This window comes from Sinocyclocheilus rhinocerous, unplaced genomic scaffold (assembly GCF_001515625.1).
Source record: "Sinocyclocheilus rhinocerous isolate Xijiao unplaced genomic scaffold, SAMN03320098_v1.1 scaffold421, whole genome shotgun sequence".
NCBI lineage: Eukaryota > Metazoa > Chordata > Actinopteri > Cypriniformes > Cyprinidae > Sinocyclocheilus > Sinocyclocheilus rhinocerous.
This window is the reverse complement of record NW_015656177.1, coordinates 548,198-553,614: the sequence shown is the minus strand read 5'-3', so window position 1 is coordinate 553,614 and position 5,417 is coordinate 548,198. Positions and strand designations below refer to the sequence as shown.

The 5,417-nt window shown below is 36.6% G+C and overlaps 1 long non-coding RNA gene across 1 annotated transcript; it reads left to right on the top strand.

The window, feature by feature from the left end:
• Nucleotides 1-1,304: 1,304 nt before the first annotated feature.
• LOC107719826 (uncharacterized) lies at nt 1,305-5,029 on the top strand. The gene is made up of 3 exons (XR_001637550.1): nt 1,305-1,426; nt 3,173-3,310; nt 4,530-5,029. It is a non-coding gene; the product is annotated as an uncharacterized LOC107719826 (long non-coding RNA).
• Nucleotides 5,030-5,417: the final 388 nt, after the last annotated feature.

The following is a 5,417-nucleotide window of genomic DNA, read 5'->3' as shown; positions in this document are numbered from 1 at the left end:
CAATATGAAAAATGGATATTAATTTTAAGATTTGTTAAAGATTACATTTAACAATGTTATCAAGTATGAGTTAGATGACAGCAAATGTAATGTAAAAATAAAGGAAACAAGCATGTTCAATTAAATGTACAATATAAACAAATACTGATAAATCAATAAAAGTAGTAATAATAATAATAATAATAATAATAATAACCAAAATATGATATGGTATTGATATATTGTGTATCCATAAATCAAATGTACTCATATAGTCACTTTATATACTATGATTAAAATGCAAAATAAGCACCAAGGGTTTTAGGTTATGTTTGCAGTGAAAAATTAAGTCATGTTTGTAAGAATCATTGCAACCATTAATGATGTCTGGGATTAAATACTTCTTAATGATTATGTCGTGCATATGACAAAAAACATCTCTTTGTCTGATCACCCAGCAAAATATCCAGGACTGGGAACATTTGAGCAGCTCTGAGACAATATCAGAAGCCGCCATAGTTACTGGTGGAGGAGCATTGTTTATTGTCTCTAGATAAAGTTGTAACACAGACATTTTAATCAGTTTGTAACACTTAGCATTTGAGCCTTATTATCTGGGGTGTGTTCACTGGTGCGTGAAACAGCAGCGTTTGGGTTCATAACCCGACCCTCCTGTCTGAGTCTCGCTGGCATAAAGGGATCATGAGCTCTAATGGTTCAGGGATCTGCCCAGCAAACGAGGTTAGGTATGGAGGAAGACAAAAACACAGGGGCTAAACAGAGCCGCCCCATTCGTGAGCAAGCTGCTGCAAAGCTGGCCGACTCATGAATATGTTAATCCGCATTTGCCCGAATAAGTATGTGTAGAGGGAGAGAAGGAAAAAAAACAACAGCACTCATTAATTAATAAGGACAATGTGCCTTTAATGACAGTGTTGACACTGTTGGCGAACAAGTGATTGGGGCCTGAGAACGAGAGGTCATCAGAATGAGGAAGTGACACAGTGATGGGCGTTAATGTCAAAAGTAGAGGTTTTCTGTCCTAGGAGGGCAGAAAAGGTGATCAAGGATGGACATGCCGAGTATAATGAAGACAGAACTGAGCCATGAGAGAGAGACAAACAAGCTGGTTAGACAAGCAGACAGCGCAGAGGTCAGGAAAGTGAACTTTATATATACACTAATTTGGAAAGAGAAAAGAGGGCACTTCAAGGATATAATAATAATAAAAAAGAACTTTGCATGTCATTATTTTCTGTCACTGTGTGTAATGTATCTGCCTCCAATAGTAGCAAACAGAAATTATAAAATTTATTGTTTTCAAACAGGTTTCCTGAACACTCTCCCTGTCTTCCATTGTTTGGAAAACGTATAGCCCTGACCATGTGTTGCTGTATTTGGCTCATCAGGATGCAGAACAATGTTTTGATAGCACCACAAGGCCAAGGTCAGTACATTTACATAGTTATAATAGGTTTTTGTATAAGAATATATTTTGAAGAACAGTGGGGTCCAAATAAGATTGACTTCATCTGTTTGAAGAAAAAACAATTTAGACATTTTTGAAAATATCTTCTTTGTGTTCCAAGAAAGCAAGTCAAACTGGTTTTGGAATGACACGAGGGCAAGTAAATTACAGAAATTTTTATTTTATGTGAACTGTCCTTATTAATGTTTACACTTTAAGACGTACAAATTTGTTACTTATAGTTGTCTCTACATAGTAACTTGGATAGGAGGAGTGTTTTAACCAAAAATGACACACTTTACAAGCCTTTTAGGAAGGTTTCAGGAAGATGGCGAAGTTCTTTGCCAAAAAGCTGTTTTGATATTGTTCAAATGCACCATGACTAATGGTGCCTTCACTTGCTATCAGGATTATCATAAATACAAGTTTCTAGTTGGAAATTATATGTGAACGGTTTCTCAAGTTGTATTTGCAATTTGGAAACTCTGAGATCATTTTTACACCAGAGTTTCCTAGTTGTGCAACTTTAAACATGGAAGAAGTGAAAACCATTAAAGTAGTGACTGTTAAATGAATAGTTCATCCAAAAATAAACATTTACCTGTAAATTTGCTGACCCTCAGGCCATCTAAGAAACGGATGAGTTTGTTTCTTTGTTTAAAAACATCTTGAGGAATTTGTTTATTAAAAACACAACTTTTTGCTTCACAAAGACATTTATTGATGGACTAAAGTCATGTGGATAAATTGCGGATTATTGTGATGTTTTCATCAGATGTTTGAACTCTTATTGTGACAGCACCCATACACTGCAGAGCATCTATTGGTGAACTTGTCCAAATCTTTTCAGATGAAGAAACAAACTAAGTTTATTCATTTTCCCCAAGAAATCTATAGTGCCATTATAGTCATGTATATAAATAACCATTTCATGCACATTGTATGGATTGTACACATCGAAAATGGCATTTATATGACAAATATTTGACCGTGAAAGTTGACTGTCTAGCACAGTGAATTTATATAATATTGTGGGTAATATTTATGTGGTTGCTGCTACATTTTATTAAAAATCCATTGAATATTGACTAAATATCTTCTGTACATTTTGCCTTAAGATTTTCCCCAAGAAACAGGCAAAAATGAACCTGTTGTCCTCCATGATTCCTATTCCTTCCAATAACAAAGTACCCGAACGTGACAAACTGGCTGCATTATAATGCCAGGTTTCATGAATGAATTAAAATGTCACAAATTTTTACCAGTGTTTGTTCCTCAAATTTGCCTTAAACACTGACTCTCGATGAGGAATGCATAAGTATTGCAAAATCTGACACATAAGAGAATAGATATTAATCAAGATGCTAATGCATTCACTAGCAGCACAGACTGTGCAAATCCACCAGGCCTTACGGTGTTTGATTCACAACAGCAAAACCCAGACTTGCGTTCAAACACACCATGTCTTTTTGATGCAACAAATTTAAGCGATGCATCGAGGCCTGAAAGAACGACAATGGCTCAGTCTTTTAAAATGCCAGAGCAGCGCCACACACATAGAGATCAGAGTAAGTTTATGAAGTAATCTCTCTTTCTCTCTCGCTATCACTCGAACCCCTCCCTCTCTCCCTCCCTCTGTGTTATGACATAGTAATCTGTGTCTCTAGCAGCTTGACTGAATAGGCGTATGAATGGCTGTTTTCTGCCTACATGAACCTATTGGAGGTGGATCAACCATATGGACATGCACACTCAATGACAAAGGCGGATACCAACAGGTCCTCTCTGACACAAAGCGCCGAGGGGCTGAGGGAGGCGGGCGAGACGAGGGGTGCATCTTAACCTGAGACGTCCCTCACACAAGTAAATATTCTCACACACACCCCACCGCATGCCACCCACACAGCAATATGGAGATGCGACATTGATACAAACTAAACCTGGGTAGATTGTGAAGATGATGTTTAGTTGTGTTGTTTTTGAAAGGTCTTGGTTTGTGCGGGTGATGTTATTGTGTATGTAAAATGTATAGAGGAAGAGGGAGGGACAGTAAGAAAGACAAGCACTTTTTTGGAGGGGGCCAATCTGTTGCAGCTCTGGATGAAGTCTTGTGATGGAAAGACAGTGTGTAAAGTGACATATGTGACACAGAGGGACAATAGGATTATGGTCCTCTTCTCGTTATCCGTGCCTTTGGACAGTGGGATTATCATCTGGGAAGTGAAGATCTCGGGCCGCTAAGCTTCAGTGCGGCCCGGTTCCTCATCTCTTGTGTGGGGTGGGAAAGCAGGGGTGAAGGGGGTCCCCTGGAGAGTGGGCCGCTATCAAGATTTACATATTCATCAGAGATCAGAGCTATGCTCTTTCTTTCACTTTTCTCTCTTCTTTTTCCTCTCTTTCTTGCATACACATGCTCGAAAATGCTGAGATGTCTTTTTACGGTTTCTAAATATTCAGCACCCACAAATACAAAGATGTTCAAAGTTCACTTATGAAAACGCTTCTAATTTTTCCAGATTTATTGTTATTATATTTTATATTTTTATATTATATGTAAAGAGGTTTAAAGTAAAAAAATGCTTCTGTTTTTTTTCCATTTATATTATATTATATTATATTATATTATATTATATTATATTCATAACCATGTAAGTCTAATGTTTGACTTAAAAAAAAAAAAATGTTTTAGTATTTGGTTTGTTCATCTTTTGCTTTATTAATAACATCACTCAAGCTGCATCAACTCAAAATCCGGATGACCATATTCTTCCAGCATGAATGATCCAAAGAGCGTCTTGTTCTTCAATAGAAAACAGGAACATTATGACCTTTTGTACAAAGTTAACGTGGTCCTATCACAAATGTATTTATTTGATTAGTGACCTAGAAATGGTACAGAATTGTATATAAAAAATAAACTTTTAGAAAATATTTCTTATACATTTTACATCAATGTTTTATTACATTTTAAAACTAAAATTTGATTTTAATTAATTTTTTTAGCCCCATTGTATCTTCACAAATAAATGCATCACTCTGGCATGGAGAAAAATTATTATTTTTGTATTTGAAAATATTACAGGAGGAGTGCAATGGAGTAACTACTGTAGCAGAGGGCAAATGAAGTTCAGCTGAGGTGAAGGGGTGAGACAACGTCAAAGAAGGAACAACGGAGAGAGATCGAGAGACGTTGTCTAATGAAGGAATGCACAGAGAGATGGAAACTAATGGAGACAAAGGATGTACAGAGTGCGAAGGAGAGGGAGAGAGATGGCGATGGGGTGGCTGACTGCTGTGTAACTCATCCTCATCTTAATTGATGAGGTCATCCTGGGGATATCCCAAAACTAGAGTGTCCCCTGGAGGTCATCACCAGGTCATCCAAAAGTCAAAGTGCATCGGAGAGAGATGACATAGCATATAACTTTTCTTTTGTGTTTCTGTTGTCGTTGTTGTTTTTGTTTGTTTATGGGCTTTTTGCCTTTAATTGTAAGGATAGTGTAGACTAGGCAGAAAAGTGGAGAGAGAGCAAATGGGACAAAAGATATTTATGTTCCTAATTTATATGTGCATTACCAACTGTTCCACAGCTCCAACTTATATGCATTTCGATCAGCAAATGAAATAACTACTTGCTGCTTCAAAATGACTTAATTCACTTAAATGAGATTATTTTTAATTGTATTATATTATTAATATATTATTAGGGCTGTCGATTTAACGCCTTAATCTGATTAATTCGTTAAGAAAAATGAATGCGATTAAAATATTAACGCACCCGCCCAAGACATTTCATAAAGTTGATTGGTGACAAACAAGAAGCAAGCCAAGTTGCAACGGTTCACTGCGTGATGTAGCCTAGGCCTATAGTAGCCTATAGTCATATATCCCTAAAATTCAAGAGATGCCCGTGTGAGTATATTTTTCCTATTTAAAACTTGACTCTTCTGTAGTTACATTGTGTACTAAG